General features: G+C 44.2%; 1 long non-coding RNA gene across 1 annotated transcript in view; it reads left to right on the forward strand.

Moving 5' to 3' along the window:
- The first annotated feature begins 19,306 nt into the window (after nucleotides 1-19,306).
- Nucleotides 19,307-23,464, forward strand: part of LOC138994436 (uncharacterized) — a 36,475-nt gene continuing 32,317 nt past the window's right edge. The window contains exon 1 of the long non-coding RNA XR_011468434.1: nucleotides 19,307-19,507. This is a non-coding gene — a long non-coding RNA (uncharacterized lncRNA). The remainder of the gene's footprint in view (nucleotides 19,508-23,464) is intronic.

Here is a 23,464-nt window from a genome sequence, read left to right on the forward strand (position 1 = left end):
CAAAAGCACCTATGTCTCTTGGGATGTGGTACTCAGGGCTGGCCCATGTGACCTGTAACCTAAACATCCACTCTTGTGACAAATACAGTTCATGCCTCAAGGGAAAATGCTACTCTACCTCTCCTGCCCTCTGGATATGCAATATTAAGTATTCATTTCACTTTTAAATTTGTTAGCTCATTTATAAGTGTTTTTATTTAAAAAATATTTTTATTGATATCAGAGAGGGAGGGAGAGGGAGAGAGAGATAGAAACATCAATGATGAGAGAGAACCATTGATTGGCTGCCTCCCATACACCTCACACTGGGGATTGAGCCTGCAACCTGGGCATGTTCCCTGAATGGGAATTGACCTGGTGACCTCCTGGTTCATGAGTCAACACTCAACCACTGAATCACACTGGCCAGGCAGCCATTGTAATTATTTTTAATTGTACAGTTCATTGGTATTAAGTACATTCATATATCATCACCATTATCCATCTCTGAACTTTTTTCATCTTGCAAACTTAAACTCCATACCCATTAAACATAAGTCCCCATTCCCCACTCCTCCCAGCCATTAGAAATCACCATTTTACTTTTTGTCTCCATGAAATTCACTATTCTAGGTACCTCATATATATGTGGAATCATACAGTATTTGTCTTTTGGTGACTAATTTATTTCACTTAGCATAATGTCCTCAAGATTCATCAATTTTGTAGCGTATATCATAATTTCTTTACTTTTGAAGACTGAATAATATTCCAGTTGTATGCATATATCTATTTTGCTTATCCATTCATCTGTTGATGGACACTTGGGTTGCTTCCACATTTTAGCTAGGAACAGGAACGTACAAATATTTCTTGGAGATCCTGTTTTCAAAAGTGGGATTGCTTGGTCATTTGGTAAATCTATTTTTAATTTTCATATTGCTTTATGCAGCAGCTGTATACCATTTTACATTTCCATGAACAGTGCACAAGAGTTCCAATTTCTCCACATCCTTGCCAACACTTGTTATTTTCTGTTTTTGTTTTTTTGGTAGTATCTATACTAATGGGCATGAGATGGAATTTCATTGTGGTTTTGATTTAAGCACCTGTATTTTTTTTTTGTATTTTTATTTATTTTTTTATTTTTTAAATATATTTTATTGATTTTTCACAGAGAGGAAGGGAGAGAGACAGAGAGTCAGAAACATCGATGAGAGAGAAACATCGATCAGCCGCCTCCCGCACACCTCCCACTGGGGATGTGCCCGCAACCCAGGCACATGCCCTTGACCGGAATCGAACCTGGGACCCTTCATTCTGCAGGCCGACGCTCTATCCACTGAGCCAAACCGGTTTGGCAAGCACCTGTATTTTTATTAGTTTTATATTGTGGGGTTCCAAGTAAGTTTGTTTGCAAAGAATATGTGCTTTTACTCAAAAGAAAACTTTAAAGCCCAAAGAGCAGGAACTTTTGAGCTAATCAAAGGGATTGTTTTTTAGTCCTGAAATCCACCACTCGTGATGCTATGGGAACATTTGAGTAATACAATTAAGGTTTTAAAGTTGTACCTGGTTACTGAAAGGGATATGTAACGTAAATTATCTAAGTGAGTGAAATCTTCCTTGCGTCCATATTCAGTGGATGTTTATTGAGCTTTTACTGTATGATAGGCACTTTCTGGGCCCTGGGGATACAGAGACAGACAAGAAAAGCAAGATCCCTGCTCTTCAGATCCTGAAAATATAGTGGGGCAGACAGACAAACAAGGTAGTAGAAGATGGAGTTCAAAGCTAGAAAGAAAATAAACCATATATAATATGATAGAGAATGCCTGAAGGTTTGGTGGAAGTTGCATAATAAGCTGGAGAGGGAAGACCATTGGTAGGGGGTATCATTTCATCTAGAACCTGCTTGTTGAGAAGGAGCCAGACTCACACAAATTAGGGGGCAGTGTATCTGGGTAGAGGAAACAGCAAGGGCAAAGACCTGGAGGTGGCAATGGGCTTGGTGCATTTAAGGAACAGACAGAAGAGTGGGCTCCTGGAGAGAAAGAAGTGAGGGTGAGAGTGATAGAGATGAGGTCTGTTGTCCAGGTTCTTATGGTCTGTTGACTTAACACTTTGCATTGTATTTCACAGCCCTCTCGTTCACATGGGCACTGCAGGTAGTGACAAAGCAAGCCAATATGGCTCATATTCCAGTGGACCTGGGTAGCTATCTCCTTGGGAGTAGGTGGGTGGATTTAACAAGAACACTTGTCAGTTGGTTAAGGATAACCAGGGAAGAAAAGGCCATGGATTCCTTCCCCCTTAGACTTCATTCTCCCTCCCCTAGGAGAGGGTCTGAATTGCCTTCTTTCTCTCAACAAACGGAGAGCATACTTAGGGAGAGAAACTGACACTTAGATGGATGCCTCTGATGACTGTCTTTCTCCTCTCTACAGACTGTGGGCTACTGTGTGTGCAGGAGGGGGAGAGTGGCAGTCAGTGGCCTTTGTCTCCGTGGCTACAAGAACATCCGATGTGCGGATGCAGGAGACACACATGGGCAAGAGGATGGACGAAGCTGACGTGTACCATTGCTTAGGTCTTACAAAGTTACTGAGAACACTGAGTCATCTGTCTTCAAGCTTTGGTCTTTGGTAGGCAACATCCATCCTCCTTCTGGAGCTTCAGTCTTGCTTAACTGACTCCACTTTCCCAATTCAAAGAAGGACTGGAGCGGGAGAGGAGAATTTGGGGGACATTAAGGCTCAAAGTTTGTTTTTGTTTTTGCACACTGGCCCATACAGCAATGATGCTGATTAACATTAGATTGCACAGCACTTTCCTGTATTTTACTCTTTGCTGTTTGATCCCAGGGTACTTTTGTTTAGTGCTGAAGATCAGATATTTTGTTTGTAGCTCTTTCCACCCCACCCTTCCTCAGATGTTCCTGCCACCAGAGAGGGAAGGGGTCCATCCAGCCTGACTCACCCTAGCTGCACCCATGCTGACTTGCATGAATACTTCCCTTTTAAATTGCCAACAAAGGGTTTCTTACCAAGAATTGCATAGGTAGAGAATATTACCACTCCTAAGTTTATGGAATCTGTCTTCTTTCCCCCTCCTCTTTGGAAAGCTGGTTGGCTGTGTGCTTGTCTTCAATATTCTATAAGTTCTCTGCCTTCCAATATCCAGGATTATCAGTCTCTAACTGTATGTTGTCTCAGCTGCTAGAAAGGACTTCATTCAAGCAAGGAATGAGATGCCAAACAATCTTCCTTCCCACGTTAGGCTTCATTTTCTTATTAACTGGGAATTGTGCCCTTTCTAGACTGTAATGGATGGAGAAGGTACATTATAAACTGGAGACCAAGTGTTCTTCCACCTCTTCAGTTAACACTCTGTCCATTCATTTACTCGCTCATTTACTCATTCGTTTATTGTATAAATAATTATTGAATGCATACTATGAGCTGAGCACTGTCCACATATCAGAGATTTAGCTATAAACAAGATGCATTGGGTCTTCTATGAATTTAAGCAAGCATTGAGCCTTTGGCACTTCCTTCTTTAAAATAAAACAAGACAAAGCAAAAGCCTTCATTCTGATTCATTATTTTAAAAGCAACACTGTGGAGCCCGGCCATTGTGAGTCAGTGGTTGCGTATCAACCTGTGAACCAGGAGGTCATGATTCAATTCCAGGTCAGGGCACATGCCAGGGTTGTGGGCTCGGTCCCCAGTAGGGAGTGTGCAGAAAGCAGCCAATCAGTGATTCTTTTTCATCATTGATGTTTCTATCTCTTTCTCTTTCCCCATTCCCATTTGATGCTGCATCCATTTGCAGCAAGGGTTCAGGATCTGAAGAAGGGGCTGCGCACAAATGAAAACACTAGACAAGAAATATGAATTTAGAAGGCATGGGGGGCCAGGCAGAAACACCCCTCTAGTGGAGAAGCTCTCTGAAAACTGGGTCCCGTCTGCTTTTATTCACTTGAATTCACACTTGCCCTTTAGGAATGCATACAGGCATATCAAAAGTAAAGTTTGGTACACAGTAAAAGGACTATCAGTTTAGGGGATTGCCTTGAGCCATTTGGCCAATAGCAGGGCAATATTATGCTGATATTCAGCTCTGCTGAATATCAAAGTCCATTGGCTTTCCAGTGGGTCTTTTCACATTAATATGCTAACTACTGTTGGTCTTTGCCTCTGGCAATCTGAAATCAATACAAATATATATATTTTTTAAAAGTAAAACTGTGGCCGAAAACAGTTTGGCTCAGTGGATAGAGCATGGGCCTGTGGACTGAAAGGTCCCAGGTTTGATTCCGGTCAAGGGCATGTACCTGGGTTGCGGGCACATCCCCAGTGGGAGATGTGCAGGAGGCAGCTGATTGATGTTCTCTCTCATCAATTTTTCTAACTCTCTATCTCTCTCCCTTCCTCTCTGTAAAAAATCAATAAAATATACTAAAAAAGTAAGATAAATAAAGCAAAACTGTGGAAAAATTTAGAAATGCTTAAGCAAAAGGAAGTAAACAGAAATCCCCTGTTACCCCACAGTAATAGTTTTAGGTTTATCTTTGTGTTTTTTATCCCTAGATGAGATCATAACAACACCTCTCGAACTTTAAAAAACAATAACACCAACAATTTTATGGCCCATACTTTGACATACTATGAACAATTTTACTTCATTATAAATTTTTACATGTAATTTAAAATATTTTTAGGAGGAAACCAAGATGGCGGCATGGGTTAACGCCGGAGTTTGCTGCCTCGAACAACCACTTCAAAAATACAACTAAAAGACCGAACCGACATCGCCCAGAACCACAGGAAGGCTGGCTGAGTGGAAGTTCTACAACTAGGAGGAACCGAGAATCAGAGGAGGCACAGTGCTGAAGTAAAATACTAAGGTGCAGAGTGCGCGGGGCGCGGGCTGGTGGCTGAGGGCGCGGTTGTCTGTTTCAATCAGGAGGGAGCCTCAGACTCAGAGCTCCAGATCCGGGTGAGTCTCTAGGGAGCCAGACTCAAACGGGAGAAGCAGGACTGTCTGGCTACGGTCCCTCCGAGGTTTGCAGCTGTTGCCGGGACAGAGAGGCAGAGCCCTTGGGGACGGACTGGGAGCAGCCATAACTGCTCCCTCCTCCGCCCTGTTGATCCCGTGGGATCCGCCCCGCACAAGCCCTACACAGAGGCATTTGCAGGATAGCCTCAGGCAAAGGCTAGATTAGCACCTCCCTAAAGGACACAAGTTCTTCCACTGCAGACACAGCTGATTATCACAGCCAGTCGGCCTGGAGGTCAAATCCCTCTAGTATTAACTACAACAATCAAGGCTTAACTACAACAAGACTGCGCACAAAGACCACTAGGGGGTGTACCAAGAAAGCGTAAAAAATGTGGAGACAAAGAAACAGGACAAAACTATCAAGGGAGGATATTCAATTCAGAACCACACTTTTGAGGTCTCTCAAGAGGCTTCTAGAGTCTGTCGATAAACTTGATGAGATGTACAGGAAATCTAATGAGACCCTCGATGGTGTGATAAAGGACCATCTAGAAAGTAAGCATACACTGACTGAAATAAAGAATATTATACAGACTCCCAACAGCAGACCAGAGGAGCGCAAGAATCAAGTCAAAGATTCAAAATGCGAAGAAGCGAGAAACACCCAACCGGAAAAGCAAAATGAAAAAAGAACCCAAAAATACGAAGATAGTGTAAGGAGCCTTTGGGATAGCTTCAAATGTACCAACATCAGAATTATAGGGGTACCAGAAGATGAGAGAGAGCAAGATATTGAAAACCTATTTGAAGAAATAATGACAGAAAAGTCCTCCTACCTGGTGAAAGAAATAGACTTACAAGTCCAGGAAGCGCAGAGAACCGCAAACAAAAGGAATCCAAAGAGGACCACACCAAGACACATCATAATTAAAATGCCAAGAGCAAAAGACAAAGAGTGAATCTTAAAAGCAGCAGGAGAAAAAAAGTCAGTTACCTCCTCCTTCTCCTCCTCCTCCTTCTTCTTCTTTGATATAAAAACAACTTCATCATGGCAGCACCTGTGACTTCAGTAACAACATGTTATTGTAATTTAATGTCTCATTGTGGTAAGACAACAGTTAATTCATATTTCCAATATATAGTCTGTCTTTAGAGTAGGTTCAGAACCCACAGTTAAAGGTAGAATGGGGGAGTTGGTGCCTTTTGCGTAAGCCGTTGATGGTGGAATGGAGGAGATGGTGGCATTTGTGGTAGCCGATGACAGTGGAATGGAGGAGTTGGTGCCTTTTGCAGTAACCATTAATGGTGGAATGGAGGAGTTGGTGGTGCCTTTTGCAAATCCCACCGACAGTAACAAAACCATGGCGGTATGGGAGCTGAGCCCTGGACACAGGGCCAGGGCCTGGCCAGGGTGGAGGGAGGGATGGAGACACAGCTTTCAGGAGACGGAGTATCCGGAGTCCAGCTTCAGCACCTCAGCTGCCTCAGGTCCTCTGAGCGGGGCCCTTGCTCCCAGGCACTGATTTTCGAGAGAGAACTCTCCACAGCATCACAGGTGGCCTCCTCGTGCTTCTCAAATGTTAGGATTTCAGACAAAAACTGGTTCATGACATGCACCCCCTCCGCAGGTGCCTTGGGGAATAGGCTGGAAGGGGCGGTTTTGTTTTGTTTTCCAGGCTGACATTTCACTTAAATGGCCGGGGACCACCCACAGCGTCCTCAGGGTGCTCCCAGCCTGGCCTTCCTGGCTGCAGGGCCTCCCGGCTCCCGTGCCATCATGGAAGGTCATGTTCCTCAGCCAGGGATGCCCACGGAGGCCAAAGGCCTGAGACCAGAGCAGCTTTCCCCGAAATCTCCAGTGAAGATGGGCCCAGGTGCACACTCCCAGTGAGGAGGAAACTGGTCTTGCAAGGCGCCTCAGGCCATAAAAACTGTGAACAATGCACCGCCCTGGGGGGCATGGGGGGAGGGTTGTTATGCAGGTACCAGGACAGACCATCCATTAGATGTGGCCTGACACCTTGAGGCTTTCCTGCAGGGCCAGGAAAGGGGCAGGAGGCATATCTGCAAGACAAAGACCTCAGCGGGATATATATAGACAGGCTCTCTGCATGTTTCTTCCCTCTGATTTGGAAATTATTCCAGGAATCCACTAGTGTTAATAAACGGGGTCCCTCCCTTTCTCTAGGAAGCATGCTTGGTATTTCTTTGGCTTCTGTAACACCATCTCCACTGCATGAAGCACTGAACTCAGGAATAACAGGCTGGCATTTGCAGGGCACTCTGGCTTTCAGAATCCATAAGGATGCCTCACTACACCCATCTGCTGGGTCCCATTTTATTATTATTATTATTATTATTATTATTATTATTTGTTTTTTAGATAAAGAAACTTAAACTCAGGAGGGTGAAGGGACTTACTTAAGGTTCATGACAATACCAGTGGAAGCTCGAGGTCAAACCCAAATTTAATGATGTTAAAGCCCCATGCCATTTTATGCTGCCCCTTAATTTAAGAAATGTCCACAGGAAGAATCTTGCTTGCATTTACTATTATGTAGTTTTAAGATATGTGTGCTTGACAAAATCTTCATGAGTTATAACCCAAAGGATGCTTTATCATCATCATCACTCCCAAACTGCCTATTCAGAACTTCCTTCAGTTCCCAGAAAAATGTTTAAACATTCTTTAATGCATTGTTGAAACCTTATTCCATTTATTTTTTTTATTTATTTTTATTTTTTATTAAATCTTTATTGTTCAGATTATTACATTTGTTCCTCCTTTTTTCCCCCCATAACTCCCCTCCTTCCAGCTCCCACCCCACCCTCCGCCCTCACTCCCCACCCACTGTCCTCATCCATAGGTGCACGATTTTTGTCCAGTCTCTTCCCGCATCTCCCACACCCCTTTTCCCCCCAAGCATAGTCAGTCCATTCCCTTTCTATGTCCCTGATTCTATTATAATCACCAGTTCATTCTGTACATCAGGTTATTTATTCACTTGATTCTTAGATTCACTTGTTGATAGATGCATATTTGTTGTTCATAATTTGTATCTTTACCTTTTTCTTCTTCTTCCTCTTCTTAAAGAATACCTTTCAGCATTTCATATAATACTGGTTTGGTGGTGATGAACTCCTTTAGCTTTTCCTTATCTGTGAAGCTCTTTGTCTGACCTTCAATTCTGAATGATAGCTTTGCTGGATAAAGTAATCTTGGTTGTAGGTTCTTGCTATTCATCACTTTGAATATTTCCTGCCACTCCCTTCTGGCCTGCAAAGTTTCTGTTGAGAAATCAGCTGACAGTCGTATGGGTATTCCCTTGTAGGTAACTGAGTTTCTTTCTCTTGCTGCTTTTAAGATTCACTCTTTGTCTTTTGCTCTTGGCATTTTAATTATGATGTGTCTTGGTGTGGTCCTCTTTGGATTCCTTTTGTTTGCGGTTCTCTGCGCTTCCTGGACTTGTAAGTCTATTTCTTTCACCAGGTGGGGGAAGTTTTCTGTCATTATTTCTTCAAATAGGTTTTCAATATCTTGCTCTCTCTCATCTTCTGGTACCCCTATAATTCTGATGTTGGTACGTTTGAAGCTGTCCCAAAGGCTCCTTACACTATCTTCGTATTTTTGGGTTCTTTTTTCATTTTGCTTTTCCGGTTGGGTGTTTCTCGCTTCTTCGCATTTCGAATCTTTGACTTGATTTTGCGCTCCTCTGGTCTGCTGTTGGGAGTCTGTATAATATTCTTTATTTCAGTCAGTGTATGCTTACTTTCTAGATGGTCCTTTATCACACCATCGAGGGTCTCATTAGATTTCCTGTACATCTCATCAAGTTTATCGACAGACTCTAGAAGCCTCTTGAGAGACCTCAAAAGTGTGGTTCTGAACTCAATATCCTCCCTTGATAGTTTTGTCCTGTTTCTTTGTCTCCGCATTTTTTACGCTTTCTTGGTACACCCCCTAGTGGTCTTTGTGCGCAGTCTTGTTGTAGTTAAGCCTTGATTGTTGTAGTTAATACTAGAGGGATTTGACCTCCAGGCCGACTGGCTGTGATAATCAGCTGTGTCTGCAGTGGAAGAACTTGTGTCCTTTAGGGAGGTGCTAATCTAGCCTTTGCCTGAGGCTATCCTGCAAATGCCTCTGTGTAGGGCTTGGGCGGGGCTGGTCCCAGGGGATCGACAGGGCGGAGGAGGGAGCAGTTATGGCTGCTCCCAGTCCGTCCCCAGGGGCTCTGCCTCTCTGTCCTAGCAACAGCTGCAAACCTCGGAGGGACCGTAGCCAGACAGTCCTGCTTCTCCCGTTTGAGTCTGGGTCCCTAGAGACTCGCCCAGATCTGGAGCTCAGAGTCTGAGGCTCCCTCCTGATTGAAACAGACAACCGCGCCCTCAGCTACCAGCCCGCGCCCTGCACACTCCGCACCTTAGTATTTTACTTCAGCACTGCGCCTCCTCTCATTCTCGATTCCTCCTAGTTGTAGAACTTCCACTCAGCCAACCTTCCTGTGGTTCTGGATGATGTCCGTTCCGTCTTTTAGTTGTATTTTTGAAGTGGTTGTTCGAGGCAGCAAACTCCAGCGTTAACCTATGTCGCCATCTTGGTTTCCCCTCCCTTATTCCATTTAAAATGCTGTCCAATTTTACTTTCTCAGAGCCCCAGAAATATAGTTAATTACCAGGTATATGCCTCAATTCAACCATAATTCTTTTTTCATGGACCATTTTATTATTATTATTATTATTATTATTATTATATCATTATTATTATTATTAGCCATGACTATTTCTAAAAATCTTTATTGTTGAAAGTATTACATATATCCTCCTTTTCCCCCCATTGACCCCTTCCAGTTCTCTCCCGCCCCCCACCCCAGCCCTTCACCCTATTGTCTCTGTCCATGGGTTGTGCATATATGCATGCAAGTTCTTTGGTTGATGTCTTCCCACCTACCCAACCTCTCATGGACCATTTTAATTCCTCTGAATGAATGAGTGAGTCTTAGATTTCCCAAACTTTTCATGTTATAATTATGTCTTCATAAGCCTCTCTGATTGACTTCATGATCTGGCTTTTTACTGACCTTGCTGCCTGTTCTTACCCATGTTCTTTTCCTCATTGACTTCACCTCTACTGAGTCTGAGAACTCTCCTCAGATATGACTCAGGTAGACCATCTTTACTTGTGTACCCTGCTCACCACCTTCTTCAATCCTGTCGCTGAAAAGATGATCAGCAGATTTTAACTTGCAGACTCTGATCTACCTCATTCAAGCATGTAGCCATTTCACACAGCCACTCAGATGTTACAGGTACTGGAAAGATCAGGAAACAATTACTTCATATCCGTTATAATACATTTCTTCCCCTCTCAATTGGACATTGAGACCAATTCATTGCATAAGCTTTAGGTTTTGAGATTCTCACAGCATAAAGCCCATCACTGACAGAGCAATGAAGGAAATGTTCCACAAGTTAATATATAGTTGAGAAAAGAGGGCATTCATATTCGATTTCTTTATTTAATTCAGGGCCTTAATTATTAGTGAGTATGTATACCTTTATATTTTGGCAAGTACACATGATTAAACTCTTATAAATTCAGAAAATGAATAATTCTTAAAATCAAGGAAAGTCCTAAGGCATCAGAGAGATTGTTTTTTTTTTCAGTATCATGAAGGAAAATGGTTGCCAGCAAGCAGTGTGGCCAGGTTATCCAAGGAGACAACTGTCTCTGCTCCCCAGGGACCAGCTTTGGAAGCTTCCTTGTTGTCCAGAGCTGCTTCACTGATTCACTGTACAGGCTGGCCTTCCCTGCAGCAGTCAGCATTTAAAAATTTGTCTTCAGCCCTGCTTGTCAGCAGTCAGCTTCAGTTGGAAAAAGTAATTTCATTTTCATATTTGCTCATTTCATTCATTCACTCAATCAAAGGACCGTCAACCTCCTATGATATGCCAAGAACTGTGTTTAGTTCTGGGGATGATAAGATATGGTTCCTTCTAGCACTTGAAGAGCTTACAGACTAGTGATAGAGGAAGATGCACCAATAACTCAATAAAAATAATGCTTTGACTTTATTTGTATTATTGGAATTTTATAAATCCATCATATACACGAAGTGCTCACATAACCATGCTGGTATGATCTGCAACTTTTAAGTGAAATGATGTAAAACAAAACCAATTTTACAATATAGGTTAAATAATAACACAAGAGTTAAGTTCCTGTGGACATTATAACGCAACAAAATGATGTTGAATTTGAGGACCTGTGGTACTACATCATTAAAAATTGAAATACACCTTTAAGTAAGGGCTAGGGATATGAGAAATCCACATGAATGTGTAAGTTATTTAGAGAGTTAACACTGAAGATTTGCATTCTGAAAGCAGCTTTGAACTTTACATGCAGATGACCTTTGTTTTAGTTGCTTATAAAATTTATGCAGAGGTATCTTCTAACAGGGGTTCGTAACTTGCGGGGGGGGAGTGCTGCAAATTAAGATCCTACCTTGGTGGCAGGTCCATTTTTTCTGCTCTTCAGGTTATAGTCTGAAACAGGAGCTACAGGATGGGATGACTAAAACAATTTACTGCCTTTGGGTACCCATAACCCTGTAATTGGCATATGCATGGCTTTCTAAGTTGTTCCATCATCATTTTCACCACCAGAGTTCAGTGCAACTTTTCAGTTAGCCAGGGCCCCTAGAAATTGTGCCGAAAAGTACTGTGGCTTAAAAAATAATACTTATAGTTTACTATGAACTTATTGCTTAAAATGTATCCTATTTAATATTCACAATCACTATGAAATTCATAACTTTCAGGTGTATTAAAAATAAGTCTCTGTGTCAGATTTGTGATATTCTTAGGTCTATATCTTTTGTCTTTTGCTTCATCTTGGCATCAGACATAGGGCAGTTCAACATGAGGCCCTTGCCCTAAACAGCTCCCAGTGCTAACTAAGTACTGGCAATTTACTACGTTGTTTTCAGTGATCGTTCAAAAGGAATCAGTAAGGTAAACTTTGTGGATTTTCTTTGACTAATGAGACTCCTTTCAACATTGAAATTCTAGACTTTAGAGACTAGAATAGACCTGGGTTGTGGGGAGGAGATGTGAGAGACCTGTAAGTGGAAGTATCTGAATATTGGCCTGCCACCTAGAATCCTATCTAATAATAGACAAACATGGTAATTGACTGTACCTTCGCTATGCCGCCCATTGGCTAATCAGCATGATATGCAAACTAACCACCAATGAAGATGGACGCTAATTTGCATACTCCAGGCAGGGTGGGACAGTGTGAGCCGCCAGTGCAAGCCGCCATCCCGACCCCCCTGTGCGACCCCGGAAGCTGCCTGCCTGCCGCCCATGATTGGATCCGATCCTGGGCCCCAGGCCGGCCCCAGAAGCCCCAGAAGCCACCTGATATGGCAGTAACACTATCAGTTAGCACTCTGAAAGTCAGTGGCATAAATGCACCAATTAAAAGACAGATTATGAGGGTGAATCAAAAACAATAGCCAATTCAAATATAAAGACGCATATAGATTGAAAGTAAATGAATTAAGCTGCATCCTGTTTTTCTCAGTGGATAGAGCATTAGCCTATGGACTAAAGGGTCTGAGGTTTGATTCCAGTCAAGGGCATGTACCTCAGTTGCTGGCTTGATCCCCAGTCCCTATCAGGGCATGTGCAGGAGGCAACCAATCAATCTGTCTCTCCCTTTCCCTTCACTCTCTCTCAAATTCAATGGAAAAATATCCTTGGGTGAAGATTAACAAAAACAAAGTAAATGGATTAAGTAACATTAAAGAGATTATAAGAAAAATATATTCCAAACTTTGTTAGTTGTATAATGGTTATGTTTAAATTATTAACACCTACGAAATTGGGTGAAGGTGCATATAATATGCTGTAGTATTTTATAGTTTTTTTTACATGTATGAGATTATTTCACATTAAAATATTAAAAAATTAAAAATTAATAAAATATTAATTGAAATGTATCTGCATTACATGAAAAATCTCCTAATTGCTTCTAGCATAATTTATTAAATTGTGCTAAAATTTACAAGGGTTCAATTAAAAAATATCTTAATTATAAATGATATAATAGAAAATATATAATATTGCAGTTATAAGCACTTATCCGAAAATGAAAATATAAAGAAGTGAATTTAAAGAAGGGATTAGCCAAAGAAAATATATGCACAACCCATGGACACAGACAACACTATGGTGATGGCCAGAGAGAAGTGGGGGGCAAGAGCTGGGTAGAGGGGGGAAAGGGGGGGAATAGGGACATCCTATATAATAATAATAAAAGGCTAATATGCACATTGACTGAACAGCAGAATGATTGCTTGCTATGATGCGCACTGGCCACCAGGGAGCAGACGCTCAATGCAGGAGCTGCCCCCCTGGTGGGCAGTGCACTTCTATATGGGGAGTGCCACTCAGTCAGAGCTGGCTCATGGTTGGCCAGTGCAGAGATGGTGGCAGGAGCCTCTCCCACCTCTGTGGCAGCACTAAGAATGTCCAACTAATGGTTTAGACCCGATCCCTTGGGGGCCTAAGCCTTTAGTCAGACATCCCCCAAGGGCTCCCTGGCTTCCAGAAGGATGTCTGACTGCAAGCTTAGGCCTGATCCCCGGGGAAGTGGGCCTAAGTCGACAGGTGGACATCCCCCAAGGGGTCCCGGACTGCAAATGGGCGCAGGCCAGTCTGAGGGACCCCCCGCTGAGTGCACAAATTTTTGTGCACTGGGCCTCTAGTTAATAATAATTACATAGACTTGGGTGATGGTGTCCATAATTTTCTCCAGTATTTGTATGGTACTTATAAAAATAGTTGTTCATATCTAGTACTTCATCTGCAAGTCTTACTTGATTTTGAAGCTACAGGACACCTCAACTGACAGCTGAGATTGTTGGAACTTAGTTTTTATTTCTAATAACAAAACATTTAAAGTCTACATTGAGACTCTAGGAAGGACCTTTACTTCAAAATCCTTACAGCTTCAGGATCTTTCTGACCTTGAAGAAAGGGAAAATGAAGGTATTGTGGTTGCATCACTTCAGAAGCAAAGCAGAAGTTCTGTGCTTTACAGGTGGTGTCATCCTGAGTGCAGGAGTCTGGGAGTTGGCATGGCCGAGGAGCCTTTGGGTAAGCTGGAGGAGGGTCTGTTTCTGGTGTGTGTTGGGGTAGTGGGAACCTCTCTTTTTTTCTTTCGTTTTGAAACTCATCTTTTCAAATACATCATCAAGCCCTCCCCTTGTTAAACTACTAACTTGCTGAGCTGAATTTTTCTGCCTTACAACACAGATATTTTGCTTGTTTTTGTTTTTTGATTTTAGGCAATACCTGACAGAACCTTTAACTTTAAAATTTTAGAGATGACTTCTTGCTAGGATGCTTAGGAGGAGGGAAGTTTTGGTTAAGATTTTGCTTCAAATACTGATCTCGTGTAGCCTTCCATTAAAATTATCTTCCAAAGATTTAAATAAACTCTCATGAAAATATTCAATCATTTGCCTCTTATAGAGGGGCTTGAGGAGAAAGAGTCAAATGTAAATAGGATATTCTAATTAGTACTGAGTTTTTTCCTAAAATCTATAGCACTTTGGCTTAGGGTTTTAAGTCAGAGGCAGGGCTGTTTGTGGATGGAGTGGATTAACTGCTGCCCTGGCCTGCTTGGGTTGCATAAGTTCCTCCTCTGCCTCCCTCCGCCCCCCCCCCCCCCCCGCCCTCCGCCCCCGCAATACCCTCGGGATCTTTTGGCATCAAGGGGGCAGGAGGGGGACACCGTTGGGGCCTCCCCTGCCTTCCTCTCCAAGCTGGAAAGGGAGACAAGGAGGGAGGCCCTGATGTTTTATATGCCACAGCACAGAGGTGCCTGGGCTACCTTCAGGACCCCCCACACGCCATCCTATCCCTACCTCACTGGGCTCCCCATAGCGGCCCTTCATGGGCTCAGTCTCTTCCATGCTCCTTGGAGACATAGCTCCCTTGACTGACCGTGCTCCACCCATTGTCCGTTCTGGTCACACAGCCAGAGGGAAGAAAAGGCTGAAGGCAGTCCAGAGGGGCCTCAGCAATTCCGATGGGCCTTCTCCCTGCACCCATTTCCACAGGCCTGTACCTTCTGCCTGGTCCCAGCACCTCCCCACTCAGCTCTCCCTTCTTCCTTGGCTGCACTCCCATTGGAGGGGCCAGCAGGGGCAGACCACTCAAGCAGCCCCCAGCTCCAGCTCTGTGCCTCACATGGTAGATGCCCATGTGCTGGACCCATGGGGAGAGGTGCTCTGCTCCAGGCACCTAGGCAACCGCCAGGGCAAGTGGGCTATTGCCCAGGCTGAGGTGGTGCCTAAGATGGAGCTGAGCTTGTCCAAGACAGGTGGTAGCCGAAGCCCCCCACCCCCACCCCCATCCCCAGCCCCATCAGGTAAATGTGTATATGTGGATATGCTTTGGAAGTAAAAATTTTCTAGGGGTGGTTTAACATATACCAGAAGCACATAAGGAAATGTGATAGGTGGATTTGAATCAAGGGAAGTTATTCTGATACTAGTAGCCCATCCTGCGATATCGCACACAGTAGGCTGCCCACTGTTTCTGCGGGAGCCGGGGGGTCGGGGGAACGAAGTGCACTGCCGGGAGCTGCACTGCTTCCAGGGGAGGCTGAAGCGAGCCTCTGGTGCCCATGGGAGCTGGGAGGGACCCAGGCCAACTCCGAGGGAGGCCAGAGGGAGCAGCGCTGGTTCCACAGGCTACAGGCCCACTGTCTCCTCTCCGGGCCTATGCTCTGTTGCGGAGGCTGCGAGCCAGCCCCCCTGTCCTTGTCCATGTCCGCTCCGGCTCCAGGGGGCCGGCTGGAGCCGGGGCACGGTGGCTCACCAGCCCACCTGTCTCTGTCTTCGTCTTGGCCTCACCTGGGCAAAACCTCCTCCTGAATGGTCGTGACCCCTTATGGCATCCTGGCCTAATTTGCATACTTCCTTTTTTATATATATACATATATATATAAAGTTTCTCAAGATATGGTAGATGCAAAACAAAATAAACAGGCTCAGTTATGGTAAAGACTGACTTTGTCAGGAAAGATTCTAGCCCAGGTCATGACTACCTGCCATAAACTGCTTTTACTTAAAAGTTTTAATTTCAAACCATCCTTTGTGGTTACTTCAGGTCAGCGTGGCTTAGTTGGTTGAACTTTGTCCCATGCATCAGGAGGTGAGGGCAAATGCCCGATTTCAAATTCAATTCCAGTAGGAGGGCAGGCGGTAGGCAGCTAATCTCTCTCTCTCTCTCTCTCTCCCCCCTCTCCCTCTCCCTCTGTCTCCCTCTGTCTCTCTCTCCCCTCCCTTTTCATTCCTCTCTCTGAAATAAAAACAAGTAATAAATAATCAAGCATCTTTATAAAGAACAACAAAAAACCCCTCCCAACTGTTGGCCAGCTATCAAGGAGTTGCTGGAGATAAAGAAGAGTGTGTGAGCAGTAACTCCCTATGACTTCCCTCCTCAGGACTTTATTTCTGGAATCGTACTGGTGGGGCCATTGCTCCATTCACTTGTCCTGCCTCAGCCTCTGTGGACCCCACTGCGGGTCATGTGTGTGCTCCTCGGCTCCCTCCAGCTCAGCCCAGCACCAAACCTACCTACGTTCCTCTGTGTCCAACACACACCCTTCGACGAGTGATTCTAAGTGAATGTACTGGTTCTTCCACTCCTGCAAAGAGAGGAGAGTCATTACTAAATCATATTAAGTCATGAGATTTAAATGCCTGCGTGAGTAAAATAAATTGAGTGAACAAGATTTAATAATTGACGTAAATGACCACAGATAAACACTGGTGGCTTAGCAATATGGGATGCAGAATGGTGCCAACCACACACAGAACAATAGAACAGTGTCCCCCAGTGGAGTAGTAGGACAGGGAAACAGCCCAGCATGTTTTGTGGCAGGAGAAACAAGGGAAACGCAGAATTCATATTTATGTGTCTGTTTCTAGGAGGGCTTTTTCTGGAGAAAGCAGCCGCCTTGGCTAAGGGATACGTTTAGACCTCTCAATGCCACATACAAGCAAAACATGGCACAGAAGCTACATGACAAGGATTGTCTAATGAGGATGAGATTTTCTATAAGAATAAAGGGTAAATGGGGACAATTTGGAATTCTTATCTGAAATGGTTAGGTGCGGTTCTAGGCAGAGTGCAAGGGCCTCCAGTTCCTATGTGGTTAATTAGTTTTCGGATGCTGTTCTCTTGGTGCCTGCCCAAGTGACCTCCCAAAGTTCCTTACTGAGAATGAAAGCAAGTGTTTTTCTCTGTGTTGACCTGTGAGCCAGCAAATACATAGGGTGCTTAAGGCACAGCCTGGGAATGGGGATCAGTGAGTGTGGGGAATCCAGGAGGTGAGGAACAACAAATGGGATCGTCCTGGAGACTCATTTCCTGTCCCCTTTCAGTAGCTCACCAGATCGCTAGCTCAGCAGGTACCAGCAAGTAATGGAAAAATATTCCCCTTTTCCAATGAGATAATTTCTTTCATCCAACAGCTTTCATGTTGGTGGTACAGATGTCCCTGCCTTCACCTTCCCTATAAGCGTGATGCATTCCATGCAGGCTCCCTCTCCACAGGAACTGTAGCCAAAGGACACATGGTCCAACTAAGTCTGGCCTAATCCCTTTCTATGGAAGCTTGGGGATTGAGTAAATTCTGTTATGTTCTTTTAAATTTTTTCAAAGATTTTTTTTTTTAATGTGAGAGAGAAGGGAAAGAAGGAGAGAGGAACATCGATATGAGAGCAAAACATCGATTGCATGACCTTGCCAGGGATTGAGCCTGCAACCCAGGCACGTGCCCTGACCATGAATCCAACTGACAACCTTGTGGTGTACAGGAGAACATACAAGCCACAGAGCCACTCTGGCCAGGGCTCTGTTATTCTGATTGGAAGTTTCCCCCAAACACTATATTGACACATTTGTCCTCTTCATATGCTGGGTTCAAGGAATTTTGTGCCCACAAACATCTATAGGTTGTTAGCGTGGCTGATATTATACAGAGGAAGACTTGGAGCCTGGGGTTAAGTCCCCAACCATTACAAGGGCAACATTTGTTAATATACGAATGAGCATAAAGGGTCTGAAGTCTGTCTCACTGAACCCCTGTATCACAGTGTATTAGGCCTCAGTTTTTCCCCACATGAACCTGTCTGCATGATTATATGTAATTGCTTGTATATACATAGACTCTGGAAAGATACACAAAGACTGGTGATGTTAGGTGTTTTGGGTGAAGAAATTGGATGGCTGTTGGACAGAAGTGGAAGAGTGACTTCTGTACTTTTTGCATTTTTCTTATTTAAAAATTGTGGTAAAATGCACATACCATAAAATTGACCATCTTAACCTTTTAAAAATATATTTTTATTGATTTCAGAGAGGAATGGAGAGGAAGAGAGAGAGAGAGAGTGAGAGAGAGGAAACATCAATAAGAAAGATGAGAAAGAGGTAACAACAATGAGAAATAATCATGATTGGCTGCCTCCTGCACACCTCCTACTGGGGATTGAGCCTGCAACCTAGGTAAGTGCCCTGACTCTAACAAAAGGTATTTGCTACAAAGCTGGAGCACATTCTGGGAAAATGGCCTAGAGCAGCTGTGGGCAAACAAGGCCCGCGGGCCAGATCCGGCCCGTTTGAAATGAATAAAACTAAAAAAAAAAAAAGACCGTACCCTTTTATGTAATGATGTTTACTTTGAATTTATATCAGTTCACACAAACACTCCAGCCATGCTATTGTTCCGGCCCTCCGGTCCAGTTTAAGAACCCATTGTGGCCCTCGAGTGAAAAAGTTTGCCCACCCCTGGCCTAGAGACTTCAGAAAGAAAAGTATCTAACATAGATTCTTTAGTTGCTTGTGTTGCTATGTTGCAAAATCTTTCATTTCTGCAAACTTAGCAGGGTATGGAATGTAAATATATAAAACTGTATGGGGTTTTTCCAGGCTAATATGCAAACTGTCTCCTCCAGAGTTCTACTGGGAGACCAGAAGTTCAATAGCTCAGTATGATGTGCTCTGAGGACCAGGCAGCCCTGGCCCCGCCCCCGCCCACCTGCGGACACATCTAGGGCTCCGCTCCCCTGGCAGCACTTCCGCTCCCCTGGGGGCGCTTCCCCTGCAGGACATGGTGGCTGAGGTGGGGACCTAGATGATGCGGGGCGGGGGGATGGAGGAGGGTGGGAGGGGGCGGCAGAGGCAGCAGTCACCCCAGGTAGCAGCCGCCAGCTCCTCCCCACATTCCCCAACCAGACCCCCAGCGCCTGGGGCCATAAGGGGCTCCATGGCTCAGACCCAATGCTGTGTGGTGTACGTTGACCACGAAGGAGAAGAGGCCGGAAAGCAGAGGAGGCCCTGGATTCCGAGGACGCCAAGGAAGAGGAGGGGAGGGCGAGGAAGAGGACGACCCGGCCAGTGACTGCAGGGAAAGCAGCTTCAGGAGGCACAAGGCCTACAGGTACCCACCCAGCCCATGGCTGCGGGCTCCTGCCCACCTCCTCTGCCCTCACCCGAGCTCTCCCAAACCCGAACCCCAACCTCCACTCCCCCGACTGAGGGGAAATGCCAGGGCACATCGAGTGACACTCACACACAACAAAAACAAACACAGCACAACAGAACAGCACACCTACATCTACCAGAGGACAGAGGCGCATTGTTCATGGAGGTTGCCTTGTTGCAGTTTGCAGGCCACATACTGGCTCGCTCTTTCTCTGCCCCAGCCCTCCCATTTTCCTCTTCAAAATTTGCCCCAGTGCAGTGTCTCCATGAGGCAGGATCGAAACTTTGGCACATGGATCCACTGCATTCATTTTTTCTCCCCTTGTGTTGGTTTGGTATTTTGGGGATGAAAGAAGCCTCTTGATTTGCAAACCTCTCTGTGTTTCTAATGTGGTTTCCTTTAGGTTTTTATTACATATCTGTTCTTTAAAAGGGACTTGAGGATTTAACACCTTGTCTCCTTCCCTGCTCTCCCTCTCCCTCTCCCTCTCTCCTCTTTCTCTCTTTCACACACACACACACACACACACACACACAATCTTGCTCCCCTTTGCACCCCTAGCTGTGTGGTTTTAAAATTATGTTGAGGAAATGGATCAGTTTGGGTTATGTTAACCTAAGAAATATTCAAACCTGTAGAGAATTTTTGTGAGTTTATTTGAGCCAAACTGACAATTGCTGGGAAGCAAAATCTCAAAGGATTGAGAAAATGCTCCAGAGAATGGCAGTTTTGCACCTTATTTGAGACATTACAATCCAAATAAGACTTACATGGGTTAAATCCATGTGTGTGTGTGTGTGTGTGTGTGTGTTTGGATGTGTGAGTGATGGAGACAGATGCATACAAAGGAGGACATGAGAAGAAAGGTTTGAATGAAAAAAGAGCAGAGGTCACCATCCTTAAATAAAAATGAGGATATTTTCATGGCACATTTACCCAGGTTTTCCATATGTATATATTTCTGTGCAGTAAATAGTTGTAGTTATTTTGCATTTTGATTCAGAAATAACCTTTACAACCAGGCCAGCATGGCCCAGTGGTTGAAGGTTGACCTGTGAATCAGATCACCAGTTTGATTTCTGGTCAGAGCACATGCCAGGGTCGTGGGCTAGATCACCAGTGTGGGGCATTCAGGAAGTAGCTGATCATAATCCCATCATCGATGTTTCTCTCTTTCTTTCTCCCTTTCTCTCTAAGATCAATAAAAATATATTTAAAAACAAAAAGAAATAACTTACATTTTTTCAAAAGTCTCAGCAAAAATAATTTGAAAGAATTACACAAGGATTCATTTGAAGGCCTACTATTCTTCAAGTATTTGTAATTTAATTATAAATTATGTTTATTTATGAGTTTTTAGTTATATATAAAATAAACAAGGGGTTCAAATCAGGTAATCTCTACAATTTCTGCCAGGAATAAAATTCTACAATTCTGTAAGTTGTGTAGGGCTCCAACCCATCTCTAGCATTTAATATCTCCCATGCATTTTCAATTTTATAATCATATAGACAAGGTATAGACAGGAAACACTTTTTAATTATAGAGGTAAAGTGGTAATGAGGTCTCAATTATTATACACATTCATATGAGCCTTGTTATATAAGTGTTCATATACCATCTGCTTATATTTATATGTATATTTATATGTATATGTATATTTATATATCTTTATATTTATATTTAGGGCCCATGGATGAGATTGGGCCTATGGTGTGTGTTTTTACAACCCATAATGGTTTTGACACTTTTGAAGGGCTGTAAAAGAAGAGAGGAATTCAGCTTAACCTCAACTTCTCTTCTATAGGACAATAAATATAGAACACTTGCATTAATTTAAATGCCATTAACTCAGAATTTTTAAATAATATACCAGTAATCTAAATTAGATGAACATTTATACATTAAATGTTTAATTAATCAGATGAGTTATGTAAACAATATTATTAAGAACATATTAAGTTACCAAGAGAGCAGACTAGTGTTAAGGATTTCAATGTAGGAATTGTTATACTAATCCTATCTAATAATAGACAAACATGGTAATTAACCATACCTTCACTATGCCTCCCATTGGCTAAATAGCAAGATATGCAAATTAACCAACCAAGATGGTGGCCGGCAACCACACAGCTGAAGCGAGCAGGAGGCTTGCTTGCTCCAGTGATGGAGGAAGCCAAGGTTCCCTGCCTGCCGCGGCCTGGCTCTAAGCTACACTCAAAGCAACAAAGTTTCAACTATAGAAGGTAAATAAACCCCAGATACTTCCCTTCAGCTTGCCATGACCACAGAGCTGGAGCGAGTAGGACCCAGCTCTTAGCTCCAGTGATGACAACAGAGTTTCAATTATAGAAGCTAAACAAACCCCAGATGCCTGCTTTCAGCAGGCCGTGGCCTCAGAGCTGGAGCGAGCAGGAGCCCACTCTCAGCTCCAGTGATGGCAACAAAGTTTCAATTATAGAAGGTAAATAAATCCCAGAATAAAAAAAGAGGAAAAGGAGAGGCTGGGAGCTTCCGTCGCAGGCCAGCCTGAATACGGCCCTCAGCCCCTCACTCAGACGGGCCAGGCACCCCAGTGGGGACCCCCACCCTAAAGGGGGTGTGGCTAGCCTGAAAACAGCCATCAGCCCTCATCCAGGCTGGCCAGGCACCCCAGTGGGGACCCCAACCCTGAACGGGGTGTGACCAGATGCAAACAGCCATCAGCCCCTCACCCAGGCTGGCCAGGCACCCAAGCGGGACCCCCACCCTGATCCGGGACACCCTTCAGGGAAAACCAGCTGCCCCCCCCCCCACCCCCCCCCACCGTGCACCAGCCCTCTATCCTATATAGTAAAAGGGTAATATGCAAACTGACCCTAACAGCAGAAAGACTGGGAATGACTGGTCACTATGACACACACTGACCACCAGGGGGCAGATGCTCAATGCAGGAGCTGCCCCCTGGTGGTCAGTGTGCTCCCACATCGGGGAGCTCTGCTCAGCCACAAGCCAGGCTGATGGCTGCCAGTACAGTGGTGGTGGTGGGAGCCTCTCCTGCCTCCTAAGCAGCGCTAAGAATGTCCGACTGCAGCTTAGGCCTGCTCCCTGCTGGCAAGTGGATATCCCCCGAGGGCTGCCGGGCTGCCAGAGGGATGTCTGATTGCCAGCTTAGGCCCAATTCCCCGGGGAGCAGGCCTAAGCCAGCAGATGGACATCCTCTGAGGGGTCCCAGACTGCGGCGAGAGGGCACAGGCCGGGCTGAGGGACCTCACCCCCCCCTCCCATAAGTGCACCAATTTCGTGCACCGGGCCTCTAGTATTAAAAATAAATGTTTAAAATGATGGTTAAGCCCTAGCTGGTTTGGCTCAGTGGATAGAGAAAGAAGGCTCCCAGTTCTGATTTCTGTCAAGGGCATCTGCCTGGGTTACAGGTTTGATCCCCAATAGGGGGCATGCAGGAGGCAGCCAATCAATGATTCTCTCTCATCATTGGTGTTTCTATCTCTCTCTCCCTCTCCCTTCCTCTCTGAAATCAATAAAAAAAAATAGTTAAAAAATAAAATGCTGGTTAAGCCCAGCCAATATGGCTCAGTGGTTGAGCAGTGACCCATGAACCAGGGGATCATGATTTGCTTCCCAGTCAGGGCACCTGCCCGGGTTTCAGGCTCAATCCTGGGGGCGATTCTCTCTCATTATGTTTCTATCTCCCTCTCCCTCTCCCTTTCTCTCTCTGAAATCACTAAAAACATAATTTAAAAATGATGGTTAAGTGGTATAGTTAGAAATGTCTACATAAGTAAATATATCAAAAATGCCCCTAACGATACTAATTACAAAATAAAAATCTCTTCATCCTCCTTGTCAAAGATGAAATGCTTGCCTAATAATTCTATTTATTGAGATATAAGGAGATGATCTTTTCTATAAAAA

This window comes from Myotis yumanensis, unplaced genomic scaffold (genome assembly GCF_028538775.1).
Source record: "Myotis yumanensis isolate MYYU_CA2020_CCGP unplaced genomic scaffold, mMyoYum1.0.hap1 SCAF_16, whole genome shotgun sequence".
Taxonomy (NCBI): Eukaryota; Metazoa; Chordata; class Mammalia; order Chiroptera; family Vespertilionidae; genus Myotis; species Myotis yumanensis.